The sequence below is a fragment of the Lytechinus variegatus genome, chromosome 5 (genome assembly GCF_018143015.1).
Source record: "Lytechinus variegatus isolate NC3 chromosome 5, Lvar_3.0, whole genome shotgun sequence".
NCBI lineage: Eukaryota > Metazoa > Echinodermata > Echinoidea > Temnopleuroida > Toxopneustidae > Lytechinus > Lytechinus variegatus.
Window position 1 is genome coordinate 16,681,542 of NC_054744.1, and position 15,265 is coordinate 16,696,806.

At 36.7% G+C, this 15,265-nt stretch overlaps 1 pseudogene; it reads right to left on the reverse strand.

Moving 5' to 3' along the window:
• Positions 1-5,936: 5,936 nt before the first annotated feature.
• Positions 5,937-10,312, reverse strand: LOC121414785 (annotated as a pseudogene).
• Between the last annotated feature and the right edge of the window lie 4,953 nt (positions 10,313-15,265).

The window sequence follows — 15,265 nt, forward strand, 5'->3', positions numbered from 1 at the left end:
TTTAACAAAATGTAATCACCGCAATTAAAACAATATGCATAATAGCGCCTACGTCAATAAACATGGGCCTTTAATACTAGATTTATTCGTCCCTGTATTATCTAGAAAGTCTGAAACCTAAACTCTTCAGATTACACTGGTCTAAAGGGAAGGTAGTGTCATAAGTGAGCACCTCATAGAAACCTGACGCTGTGGGTGTCACGCGCGTAAAACATTCCCCATAGACTTGTGTGTTAAAATGGCACTTTTAAAAAAAAAATCATAAAAAAATAAATGTGAAATTAGAGGGTGGAGTGTTTACTATCATTGGATAGGATATATATCTGACATTCCATATCTGACCAGGAAAGGGTACCGTAGCCAGCTCATTTTAAAAATAAATCGCTATTTATGAAGATAACTATAAATGCATGGATCAAATTCATCAACTGAAAGAGTAAAATAGCCGTAATTAGTCCGCCAGTCAAAAAATAATTCAAAGTCACTTATTTATCTTCCCAATTAGGGCGAAGGAAGTTCAGTAGTTACCATTTCTAGAATCAGTGTTAGATTTTGAATCATATTCATACATTTTTGTCAATCAGCAATATCAAATTGAAAAAATTCGAATGGGTTGGGTCGAACGAATATCTTTAGCCCTCCTGATGTAATTAGGCTCGTGGCACCTGTGCATATCATTGATGTTCTCAGGCTTCCCATACAGTGAAAAGAACTTATTGCACATACATGTACATGTAAAAATGTAATTCGCGCATATTGAAAGTTGTCTTATTTACGATGATTTCACAGGAAACCTTATAGAAGAGATGTATTATCCACTCTTTCAGGCTTTTTAGATAATACGGTGGCAAAGAAAGCTATATTTAGCACACCGTGACTGTGCTAAATTATGTTAATTACGATTTGATTAAAAAGGAGAATTAAAAAAGTGAATTCCTCTTCGCAGAAAACCTTAGAAGAGATGTATTATTAATTCATTTTCAAGTTTAACTAGATAAAACGGTGACAAAGAAATCTTTATATTATTGTTCATTATGCTAATTATGATGATGCTGATTATTATGTTAATGTCACTGCATAAAAAGAAATCTCGTCATAAATGGATTTCTCGAGTCATTAAAAAGAACTGTTATTCATCTTTACAGGCTTTCTAAATATAACTTGATATAAAAGGACACAAATCTTATACCAATTATCCCAATTACGACAAAAACGTTGCTTAAAAGGGAAAAACCATTGTCAAATATGAATTTCTCGCCATATTTATCTTTAGAATATATAGCTGTATTATTCAGGTTTTGTGGATATAAAAGTGACAAAGAAATACATATAGGCCTATATATTTATAGATTGCACATGTAGTATGTTGATTGGTGAATCATGCTAGTTACGTAAATGTCACTGCACTGATAAAAAGGAAAATCATTATAAATGAATTCCTCGTCATAGAAAACCATAGAAGAGCTGTATCTATATTTTGGTGTTTTCTGTACATGTACATTCGCAAAAGGGTCTATACAGCACATTATGCCAATTAAGCTGATTACAATAACTGCTTTACTTAAAAATATATATAAAAAACTAAGGTAATGAACGAATCCCTCATCAGAACCCTTAGTAAAATGTTGTTCTTCACGATTTCATGCTTGGACACAATTAAGGGTAATCAAGTTTTACTGAAAATCCTATCTTGTTTTCAGGTCACGCGACCAAGATCAAAGGTCATTTAGGGTCAATGAACTTATATAGACCATGTTGGGGGAATCCATATCAAAATCTTATCCCAAGTTTAAGTTTTTGAAATGTCATCAATACTTAGAAAGTATATGGACTTAGTTCATGAAACTTACACTTTAGAGCTAGTAATGAAGTATTAGGCATACTGATGAACATCCTGTCTAAGTTACAGGTCACATGACCAAGGTCAAAGGTCATTTAGGGTCAATGAACTTATATAGACCATGTTGGGGGAATCCATATCAAAATCTTATCCCAAGTTTAAGTTTTTGAAATGTCATCAATACTTAGAAAGTATATGGACTTAGTTCATGAAACTTACACTTTAGAGCTAGTAATGAAGTATTAGGCATACTGATGAACATCCTGCCTAAGTTACTGGTCCCATGACCAAGGTCAAAGGTCATTTAGGGTCAATGAACTTATATGTTGGGGGAATCCATATCAAAATATTAACCCAAGATTTAGTTGTTGAAATGTCATCAATACTTAGAAAGTATATGGACTTAGTTCATGAAACTTACACTTTAGAGCTAGTAATGAAGTATTAGGCATACTGATGAACATCCTGTCTAAGTTACAGGTCACATGACCAAGGTCAAAGGTCATTTAGGGTCAATGAACTTATATAGACCATGTTGGGGGAATCCATATCAAAATCTTATCCAAGTTTAAGTTTTTGAAATGTCATCAATACTTAGAAAGTATATGGACTTAGTTCATGAAACTTACACTTTAGAGCTAGTAATGAAGTATTATAGGCATACTGATGAACATCCTGCCTAAGTTACTGGTCCCATGACCAAGGTCAAAGGTCATTTAGGGTCAATGAACTTATATAGACCATGTTGGGGGAATCCATATCAAAATCTTAACCCAAGATTTAGTTTTTGAAATGTCATCAATACTTAGAAAGTATATGGACTTAGTTCATGAAACTTACAGTTTAGAGCTAGTAATGAAGTATTAGGCCTACTGATGAACATCCTGTCTAAGTTACAGGTCACATGACCAATGTCAAAGGTCATTTAGGGTCAATAACTTTGAGTATGTTCGGGGTATTTGTTCAATTTCCATCGTAACTTTAAATTTGTTATGAAGCTATATAGTTCATGAAACTTGGGCATTCAAGAGTAATCAAGTATCACAGAACATCATATGCGAGTTCCATGCAGGTCACATGACAAAGGTCTTAGGGTCAATAACGTTGGGTATGTGCTGAGTATTATTGTAGAATTGGCATCATAACTAAGAAACGTTATGGATCTATATAGTTCATGAACCATAAACACAAGGGTAGTCAATTATAAATTATTGTTTTGCACACTTCTTAGATCACATGATCTTGGGGCCACTTCCATTCACGAGTGGATACCATGCGCGACCACGGGGTCTCGAAAAGCACCCTAAACACGTAATTTCCATATTCTGAAAATGCACCCCTTAACAAGTATAGGCGTGTGAAACCATACCCTTAACAAGTATTGGAAACAAAACGATACTCTTGGCAAATATTCCCTGAAATGAAGCCCTAAACAAGTACAGGAATGTTTTATTGTTACGGGTCCTTCGGTCGTCGGCTTTACCTTATTTGGTTTGGTACGACCCCACCTTCTACACCTCGCGCAAATCGGACTCTAAACACGAAGTTTTGGGGCAAAAAGGATATCCCTTATAAAACATTTAAATTTTGTTTTATCATCCCCGCAAATTCGACCCTAAACACGTCATTTTCCTAGCGAAATAGATACCCTTTTTTCATCATTTTTGTGTTTTTGACACCCTTATTACGTTACGTACGTAACGTGCCCTATCGTGAAAAGACATCCCTTTTACGTGTTTTTTGGTCGCGCATGGTATCCATGCACTCGTCAATGTAAGCAGTGGCGTAGCTACGGGGGGGGGGGGCATGGGGGAGCACGTGCCCCCCCCCCCCCTGAGATTTGGTGTGCCCCCAGAAAAAAATGGAAGAGCAAAAAAAAAAAAAGAGGGAGAAAGAAAAAAGGAAAAGAAGAAGAAAGACAGAAGAAAAAAGAAGAGGAGGAAGACGAGTGAATGAAATAATGTAATGCAATAAAAAAAATCTTTTCATGTTTTACTATATAAAATTTTTGCTGGCGCTTCGCGCCATAATTGCCTGTTCGATGGGATTCATATCTTGCTCAATGGGCTGATGTGGAGCAAGTTTTGAAGTCAATATGCAAAACATATTTTAGCTCGGACATCGAGCTTTCATTATTTTTTTTTATTTACAAATTTAAGTGCTCTGTAAAATGTCCGTTTTATGGTCTACATATCAGCATTTTAAGCTCACGCTGCGTGGTCACATTGTTTGATTTGCCAAGTTCATATTGTCTACGTGTATTCCATAATGTATTCAGAATGCCCAGATTTTAGGTCTAGTATAAAACATGCGCAATAGCCTGCATGTTCTTTATTTAAAATGTACTTAAATTATCCAGTTTCACATCAGAATATCAATAATTTTCTGCTCACGCTTCATGATCGCATTATTAATGATACCCAATTGACTATATCCTATTTATGACTTACAAAATATGAATAGGGTGTTCCGCTTTTAGGTCTAAAATCTCAATTTTCTTTCTCTCGCGCTTCGCGCTCGTATCAATTGTTTAGTTACATACCTATCCCATTAATTAATACAAAAAAGTGCTTAGAACGACCTTTTTTAGGTCGGAATGTCAAAAAAATTTGCTCGCGCTTCGCGCTCGCATTATTGAAATATATACCGTCTTCGTGGGTAACTGTAAGCAGTCCTTAACAGGTCCCTTTTCGATAATGCTAGAACAGTTGATAAAAGTTTCTGTTCGCGCTTGGGGGTAAATACGAATCTTGTTCAGGATCACACATAATATTGCCCAGAAAATTAAATTTTCTGGAAAAAATACATTAAAGTAAAAAAAAATCGCTTGCGCTTCGCGCTCGCACTTTTTATAAGGCTTATGAGATTATTTTTATGTTTACGTTGTTTTATAACAATAAAACTAAGAAGTGACTGATATAGGTGAAGATAATTTGGGCCCCATCCCCTATTGGCGAAAGTCGGATCCGCCCTTGTGGACACATACACACACACCGGAAAATGGCCGGTGCCCCCCCCCTGAAAAAGCAAGGACCCCCAGTGCCCCCCGGGAAAAAAATCCTAGCTACGCCACTGAATGTAAGTGCCCCCCCCCTTGGGTCAAATGTCAGTTTGGGTCAATGGACATAGCATTGTATTATATGTTTTCTTTGTGAATAATTCGCGTAATGCAGGCAAGACTGCCAGAGGCGTTCCACTTGTTAGTTATAGTAATAATGATAAAAGTACTACTAGTAATAACAAACTTGTAAGTCACTATTTGGGAGAAGACATATAGCATAATAACTGAAAACAACATCAAGCATCTACCAGGATAAAGTCGTTTATATTTTATTGATATTTTAAACAAAAGACAAACAAAGACATGATACAGAAGTACTTGCTCATATACAAATTATCCCTTTCATGGAAACACGGCCCTGGGAATGATTTTTTTTAGCTGAGGGCCGTGCTGAAGTAAGTTTTACAATTAGCAAACAGAACAAAAAAGGTTTTCACTACGAAATAAAGCTCGTTTCAAATGGTTCAAAGAAATTTGACAAGCACACACAAGAAGTTTAAACACAAAATGTTGGTCATTTCCCATACATTTCTCCATTTTGACACACCTACCAGAATTCCAGGGGGTGTTGGCTAAGGAAATTAATACACGCAGCACCCCCTGGGAAAATCTTGGGGGTGCTTCTGCATGCACCCCGCTTCCAGGGTCATGCACAGAAAGGATATTCATTGAAAACAGGGGCCTACCCAAATATTTTATTTAGGCCTTAGTTTAAACAAATGAGGCACATGCAGAAGCTGCATGTTATAATAACAAATCATATGGCCTACTGGTATGATTGAAGCATTTTGATGGAGCATTCGAGTCAAATTATTTGGAAAGAGGTATTGTACTTCTTATAAGTGACTTAATGTAGGCCTATACTTGTTTTAGATCCGACTTTGCTGAAATTTTCAGGGTTATTTTTATTTTTTTATTAAATATAAACAATATACATTTTTAAGATAATCCTAAAAATCTATAGTTTATATTTAATTTAAAATAATAATAACCCTGAAAATTTCAGCAAAGTCGGATCTAAAACATGTAGGCCTATATCAAGTCACTTATAACAAATACAATTTACAAGTACATTATGTTTCACTTATTTTGGATATTTTTGAGGCTCAAAACGATTATGCAAATGAAAGAATCGATGATGTCGCACGTTTGCTATTTCTTTTTATTATAAAATATTTCGATTTTTGCAGATTCGACTTAATTATCATATCATCATCAACATCATCACTTGTTATCTTTATAATGGAAATAATGAGGAAAGTATTACTACTAATAGTAATATTGTAAATCGCATTTTTGAGAGATGGCCTCAGCATAATCAGTGAAAACAACATCTAGCATCGGCATTACATTTTTTAAATATTCCAATACATACGTACGGATATTTTTTAAATAGGTACGATTAAGAAGTCTATGTTCATATACAAATTATCCTTTTCACAGCTGGATATTCACTGAAAACATATATATAGTGTTGCCTTTAAAGCTTATACCCCTTTATTCCTTTAAAGCTGACAGTATATACGTACCCCCACTGTCTTATTTCGGCCTATTGAAAAAAAAATCAGCAGACCATTGCACAGGAGCTGTATATTATGATGATGGTACAAAATCATATACTAGTGTTTATTGATGATGAGTCAAATCTGGAAAGAAGTATCGTAATATCAGGGAGTTGAGGGGTTGAGACTCCCTGGTAATATAAAAAAAAATCTGTAGTTTATAATTATACGCCACTATCTCGAAAGAGTGTGCCATCTAGTGATAGATAGTCCTGGATTTTGGAGAACGTTTGCCCATTGCTGTTTTTCCGATTCTTTAGAGGAGCCCACTCCAAACCGGACCTGACCGATTGTCCTCTGTTTACCGGTAAAGCTCTTGCCTGAGAGAGTACATAACACCGTCATTCCGTCACGAAGGTTGTTGAGGTCGTTGATTTCGAACGACATCAGTTCCTTGAAGACGGGGTTCCGAGAATGGCGTCGAAAACGCGTTTGCTTGACGAGGGTACTGAGGGCGTTGTTCTTAATTTGAGTAACTTCGACTTTGACTTGACAGTCTGCATGAGCGTGAGAGAAAAGGGAGAGAAGGGGTAAGGGATTATTATCTTTATAGTTTATTACACATATACTGCAGATAAAATATTCAAACGGAACCCATCAAACGCCTATTACAGAATTTCACAAGAATATAGGCCATACTACCTAAATGAACACTAAAACAATTCCTAGTACCCCCTGAAAATCTATAAAATGTGGTAGGGGGGGGGCGAGAGAATATCGAGAAAATGGGAAGGAAGATCTATTAAAGAAAAAAAAAAGTTATGTAGTAGGTGATAACCGTATTTTGGCAAAGGACGCTTTTTCTTTTTATCTTTTTCCTCTTCCAAATCCCACAATCTTATATATGTGTAGACACATAAAAATTACATAATTTCTGTTGAAGTATGTCAGCAAAAAATCCGCCGCACTTAATTATTACATAGAACAGCTTACGTCCAATCAGCCATAGGGGGTCCGTAGTGGGTATCCTTACACAGCAAAAACTGTGCTGTTAACCGGTGTACATAGAGGATCACATTTCACACCGGTGTTAAATTGGTGGTGTTAGTTTCACACCTACAGGTGTTATTACAACACCTATGGTTGTTACATTTACACTCTTTTGTATTATGTTCAATCTGTATAAGGTGTTATTTTAATTAACACCTCAAGGTCTAGTCCTCTATTAACACCAATTGGTGTCAGTTTTAACACCACAGTTAGTGAAACGCCAGAACTTACTTTCAGGCCTTTTTCTTTGGGGAGCGGGGGGGGGGGGGGGGGTAAGCAGAGAGATAATGGCCAAGTGGGAATTTGAACTCATAACCTCACAATTATGGGACCAATGCATGTTTGTTTGTTTGTTATGTGTTTGCTTGTGCAAATTAAAGGTGTGTGTTTGATTCCATGAAAACATAAAAACAAAATAAACCGCTGAGACACTCTTCACCACAGAAAAAAGAACAGTGACTTTCAATATTGTGTCATTTTGCAACTTTTGAATTTTTGACATTGCCCCCACATTTAAGGGCACTGTACCTCCATGCGAACCATAATCATATCATGTAGGGTATCACTTTAAAGAAAATTAAATGATCTATTCACTGGTATCAATTACACATTAATATTCACTAAACCGATGGGGGATTATCGATCAAAATCAGATTTCGAAAGTTTTCCGAGGAGTTTATATTTGATATAATGTTTACCTGGTTTTGTTTTACAGAAGCCCAATCTACGAAGACCCCTGTGCTCGGATCACAGTGATGCACAGTTTCCGAGACTTTGATCGATAACAAACAGAAATGTTCAATGTCGGTGTCCGCGTATCCTGAAAAAGAAGAAACAAAATAATAGAATGCACATTATTTTTTTCACATTGATTTTACCCGATCGATGAAAGATTAATAAACACAATGGCACTGTTAAGCCCCTCTTCAAAAGTTTCACCTGAATTTTAACGATCCCATCTTAAATGTGTATTTTCCAAACATTTTTATTTTGATTGATTTCAAGCTGATCGAACACCTTTGTTAAGCCGTGTCCTTTGATAGACGCACGATGGCATCCTGGATGATGTAAAAAAAAATGTATTCCCGTCTGGCCTGCGCGGTCCCCAGCTCCCTCCCTGATAAATAATTATACTCCAATATACACAGGTCTTTACAAAATCTTATAAAGCCCACTATCCCCAACAACCACCAACCCTGGGTATCCCCCCACCCAATAATGAATTAAACATTTAAATGTAGGATGAGAAAGAAAAAAACAAACTTTTTTTTAAATGAACACTCAATTTTGTGATCCAGTAACAACCGTTACACTGAAGAGGGAAATATGTAGCCATGAATGTTTACGGGGAGATATAGCTTAATGCGACTTGAAAACTAATGCTAGTGCTCTATTATTTTCATATTACCTGGACCCTACAACAGGGTCATACATTTTACTATGATGTTCATTAATACGTAAATACTAACCTTAATCATTCCTTTGGGCTTCAGATCCTTTTGAATGAATATCTCTTGTAACGAGGTCTTAAGATCTGCCAGAGTTAACACAACTTCCCCGAGACAAGAGGAAGGCCACTTATCTAACAGAAACCGGGAGCCCTTGAATATTCGAACCTCTAACCTCCTTGAGATGAGTTCATATGGAGACAAGTTGAAAGAAAATTCTTCATCGTACGTTGGGTCACAGGTTCCTTCGACGAGCCTTGTGCGTTTAGTTGTTTCTTTGTCATCATGGTCAGACAAGAGGCGGAGTCGAACGTAGATGCTGATCTTGCGCGAAGCGCTCCCTGAAGTAAGCCCGACACCGTTTAATTGGATAACACGAACTCCTAATCGTCGGCGTCGTCGATCGTATTTAAGAGAAAGTTCGATTTCCCCTAGGTTCGGTGAGCTAGCCTCAAAAAGCTGTCTTACACACAACATTTGCAGCTTACTAATCATCTCCGATCTGTCCACATGAGCTCCATGAGCTACAGACAGGTTAAACTTTCGCACCATTCTCACCCTGGTATTCGGTGTGGATGACGCGGTCAGAGGGTAAAGATTTGCATCAGAACTTTTTTGAGAAGATCTTATTGGAAGCGGCTGACAGGTGAAAGAAGCAGAAATTCTTGAATTCGAACGTTTGTCAAGTGATTCAGAAACGTGGACTTCGGTTTTACATTGCTCATTGGGTACGAACACGCTTCTACGAACCGGTGTTTTACTCGTTACCTCAACAACCGATAAATCGATGACAGCTTTTTGTGAATATTCTCCTCCCTCATCATTTTGACAAGGGGGATCGAAACTGCATACTGACGAGGACAGCGGCATCATACGATTCCGAAGGTTTGGGGTGAGAAGAAGCGTTTCTCTTTTGACATTGTCCGATGGACTGCACTTTAGGAAACTAAAACCATAGGGTGTCTTCACTTTTGGTATATGATCATACGTCATAGAGAGCTTCATTCCTGGATCACTGTCGCTCCATATATCATGCTTCACCTGATAAATTGAATCAGCATTCATGTCAAATTCAAAGTGGGAATCGATGTGGACACTGTTCTGACGATCTCGAGAACATGGCAATGGGCCGTCATTCGTCGACTGCAAATCTTGAGGTTTAGTGACGTCTGATGAGCTCGATTCCTGATTAGGAGAACTCCCCATCCCCAATAGACCATCTATGGAATGGAGGAACCTTTTTCATGTTCTTGGATAAAATGGGTAACTCTTTAATCTTTCTATTGGATGACATGTCGTTGCATTTTGGCGGGATGTAAAACTTCGGAAACGAGGGACGGAGTTAAGGCTGGGCACGTTGTACGACGAGCAGAAGGCCCGTTTACAATTCCACGGAGATCCATTCTTCTCCTAATTCAAAGCTCATCCACCAGGTCAAGTAGATGTTGAAATAGATGGAGATCTGCGAGGGAGATGCGCTTTTATACAAATTTTTGAATGTCTTATGAAATGTAGGATTATGGCTTCTTATTTCTCTCTAATGCGTGCGGAGAGCAATATCAAACGCGTGCACGCGTCATTATGATGTTGGTTTCATACTGAGATTTCTAGCTGGAACAAACCACGCCCCTTTTAAAACAGCCAGATAGTTTTCATGTGTCCGCATGGTGACCAGACGTCCCGTATTTCCCGGGATTGTTCCGTATTTTGCTTCTTTGTCCCGGCGTCCCGACAAATTAACCCTTCCCGGGACGCCTATTTGTCCCGTATTCAGGTATTTCAGAATATTAAACAAAATATATTTAAAACTGACGAATTTTCATCAAAGTAACCAACAGATGATGAAGCAGAGACAATAATAAAATCGATAAATAAACTTATGCAAGTTCTGCGGTGATTTTCTTGCTAACCCCAATACATCGCAAACGAACTGGCCTCCTGCCATTGTGTGGCAACCTTACTTGCTAGGCATGTAGGATCTAAGCAGATTTTCTCCACCAAACATGCCAAAATAATCACAAAATCGGCGGAAAATTTGTATAATGATATTTATGGGTTCTCAGATTACTGATTTGGAGATGTGACGGAGGAAGACAGGGTGACCAGATTTCACAAATTGAAATACGGGACAATCGACAAAAAGATCAAATAAGAAGGCTACACGTGTTATATACACCTGTGAAAAATTATAAAGAACTGGAAGGGAGGATGAACGAAAGAATGAAGGAGAGAAAGAAAAGACGAAAGAAAAGAGATGAATGAGAGAAGAAAGAAATAAAAAAATTAAGGGAAAATGAAGGGGGGAAGAAAGTTAGAATAATAGGATGAAAGAAAGAATAAAAGAGAGAAAATGTTTCCGTCAATCTTTGAATTGAATACAGAAAGAAAGAAAAGAAAGGAATGGAAGAAGAATACAATATGTAAAAGATAACATAAAGGAGAGAAAGAAAAAGAGTAAGAAAAAGAGGGAATAAAAGAATGAAGGAAAGAAAAATGCTTCCTTCATTCTTTGAAAGAAAGAAGCAAACAAAGAAGGAAAGCAGTAAAGGAGGAGGAAAGGAAGGAAGGAATTAGGGAGGGAGGGAGGGAGAGAAAGAATAAGGGAAAGCATTAGAATAGTAAAATGAAGAATGAAAGAAAGGAGGAAAGAGAGGGAGGAAGAATTGGGGTGAGGAGGGAATGAAAACATAATGGAAGAAGCAGTGGCGTACCGTGGGCCACGGTACGCCACTTTTTTTGTATATATTGACCCAAAATGGGGAATATATTTTAGGAATCCATTAAGAGTATACATATCTCAGCAAAGTCATCTAATGCTAGTACCAACCTTTGCTTATTTTGTTAGAATTACATATAAACACATTAAGCATTTTTTGTAGACATGGTAATCATGATTATCATACGCATCTCACTAATCAAATACTGCGAGCGCGAAGCGCGAGCTGAAAATTTCGGAAATTCAAACCTAAAGAGGGGCATTCTAAGTCTTGTTCGTTTGCAGGAATTCACTAAGACTGTACGTATTTCATTAACCAAATGATGCGAGCGCGAAGCGCGAGCTGAAAATTTTTGATATTGAGATCAGAAAACTAGACATTTTAAGGACTGATTTTAGGAATTCATTGAAGAGTAGACATCTCACCAATCAACTAAGCGAACGTTAGCACGGACAGGAAATGTTTTATATTAGACCTTAAATAGGGCAATTAAGTAGTCATAAAAAAGAGCAAATGTCACTACATGAAAAAATTATGACTCGAATTGCGAGGTAATGTATTTGGTGTACAGCACTCATTCAATGAACAAGATTGGTGAACAGTATTGATTTGAAAACAAGAGGTTTTAGTACATCAGGATTATTTATCTCTTTAAACGGTCTATGCGAGCACCAGGAACAATAAAGTCATAGGCCCTGTGAGCAAATAACGTTTCATAAAGTTATGAAAAAAAAGTGTTTTTTCATGTAATATAACATAATTATAATATAATATAACATCATTAATAACGTAATTTCTTCTTTCCCCACTACATTTCTCTTCCTTTTCTCCCGCTTTTTCCCTTTCCCCGTTTTTTTTTTTTTGGCCAGCGATGGGGGGGGGGCACATGCCCCCCATGCCCCCCGTAGTTACGCCATTGGGAGGAAGAGAAAGAATTAAAAGAAAAAGGAGCGGAAGGGAGGGGGAGAAAAAAAGAAACAAAGAATATAAAAAGGGAAATTTGATAAAGAAGACGGGTAAGAAAAAGGAGGATAGATAGAAAAATGAACAGAGAGAGAGAAAGGATCAGGAAAGACAAATATGAAATAAAGATAGATGGAACAAAAAGGGGCAAGCAGGAAGGACGAAGAAAGAAGGATAGAAAGAAAGGATGGAAAAGAAAGAAAGGTGAGGAAAAAAAAGTTCAATTATCAAGCAAAAAAATCCAATCATCTAGCAAAAATCATGATATTTGGTGTTTTTCAAATATATTTTTAAAATAAAAAAAATTTTTAGAAATGAGTAAAATTTCAAAGTGATTTTTTTACTTAAAATTAGATGTGAAACATAGCGGCATCATACACAACAAGACTCAAACGAAAGGTGGAAACAACTAAATCTAGTTATGAAAATTCAATAACTTGTTCCTCCGAGATTACATCTCCAAATCAGTAATCTGAGAACCCATAATATAATCATGCAAGTTTCCCGCCGATTTTGTGATTAGTTTGGCATGTTTGGCGGAGAGAATCTGCTCAGAATCCTACATGCTAGCTAGTAGCCTGCCACACAATGGCAGGAGGCCTTTCGTTTGCGATGTATTGGGTTAGCAAGGAAATCACCGCAGAACTTGCAAGTTTATTTTGATCTATAGATTTTATTGTCTCTGCTTCGTCATCTGTTGCAGTGTTGGTTATTTTTATGAAAATTCGTCACTTTTAAATACATTTTGTTCAATATTCTGAAATACGGGACAAATAGGCGTCCCGGGAAGGGTTTGTCGGGACGCCGGGACAAAGAAGCAAAATACGGGACAATCCCGGGAAATACGGGGACGTCTGGTCACCCTGGAGGAACAAGTTCTTGAGTTTTCATAGCTAGATCTAGTTGTTTCAGCTTTCGTTTTGAGTCTTGTTGTGTATGATGCCGCAATGTTTCATCTAATTTTTACATAAAAAAATCACTTTGAAATTTTATTCATTTCTAAAACTTTTTTTAATTTTAAAAATATATTTGAAAAACACCAAATTTCATTATGATTTTTTGTAAGATGCTTGGATTTATTTTTTTGTTTGCTTGAAGTCTGAACTTTCTCTTTCTTTGTTTTCTATCCTTCTTTCTTCATCCTTCTACCCTTCCTGCTTGCCCGTTTGTTCCATCTATCTTGATTTCCTATTTGTCTTTCCTGATCTTTTCTCTGTCTCTGTGTTCATTTTTTCTTTCTTACCTCCTTTTTTTTTTACCTTTCTTTATCAAATTTCCTTTTTTTATTTCCTTCATTATTTCTTTCTTTAAACTCCCCCTCCCTTCCTCTCCTTTTTCTTTTAATTCTTTCTCTTCTTCCATTATGTTTTCATTCCCTCCTCACTTCATTCTTTCTCCCTCTCTTTCCTCATTTCTTTTATTCTTTATTTCATTTTTCCTTCTATTTCTTTCCCTTATTCTCTCTCCTCCTAGCCCCTTAATTCCTTCCTTCCCTCCTCACCGTTTTCCTTCTTTGTTTCTTTCAAAGAATTAAGGAAACGTGTTTTTTTCTTCATGTTTTCTTTCCTCCTTTTTCTTACTTTCTTTTTTTCTCTCCTTTGTCTTTCACACATGTATTCTTCTTCCATTCCTTTCTTTCTGTATTCAATTTAAGAATGACAGAAACTTTTTTCGCTCTTTTATTCTTTCTTTCATCCTTTTATTCTAAGTTTCTTTTATTTATTTTTTCCTTTCATTTTCCCCGTAATTTTTTCTTTCTTTCTTCTCAATTCATCTCTATTCTTTCTCTCCTTCATTCTTTCGATCACCCTCCCTTTCACAGGTGTAACACTGTGTAGCCTTCTTTGTTGATCTTTTGTGTCGATTGTTCCGTATTTCATTTTGTGAAATTTGGTCACCCTGTGTGTCAGTTATGTACTCACATCACTGCAGAGGTGGATCCTGTGGGCCGAAGCACCCCCCCCCCCTCCCTCCCCTCTTTGGCGGCGAAAAAAAAAAAAAGAAAAAGGGGGAAGAAAGAAAGAGGTGAAAGGAGTGGGGAAAATAGAAAAGGAAAGACAAGTAAAATAGAATACTAGTCAGGTGAGGGAGACTTGGAGAATGCAGGGATGCCTGGAAAATGTGATTTTTTTTTTGAAAGTGACTTTTATGAAATTTTCGCTTATGCTTCGCGCTCGCAAGTGTTTGTTTATTATAAGGAATTTGAGGTTTCCTCCTGATTACTCTTCCAATTATAGCTTTGAATAAAATTCTGATCTAGAGAACATACAATTCTGAGCAAAACTATGGAGAAATTTATGTGACGTTTTAGCTCTTTTGTGAAGGAGAACATGGTGATTGTGCTCATCCAATCTATACATTACGATGACAACAAAATGTGGCCAATTTCAGATATCCATTTTATAAAAAAATGATTACACTTTCTGTATTTCACATTTTTTTTCTCCTTTTGTATTTCAAAACAAATTTTCATTTGGGTTGATAATTGTGACAATATGAAATACTCAACATGGGATTGTGCATAAAATGGCTTAATTCAAATGGCAAATGATGTTTTTATTGACCATTCACGATCATCATGCTTTCCTGGGGCACTTTTAAGAGTTAAAGGAGCACTTCAGGCTGAAAATAATACGATTTGAACAGATAAAGAAAACTCGTACAACCAAAACACTAAAAATTTT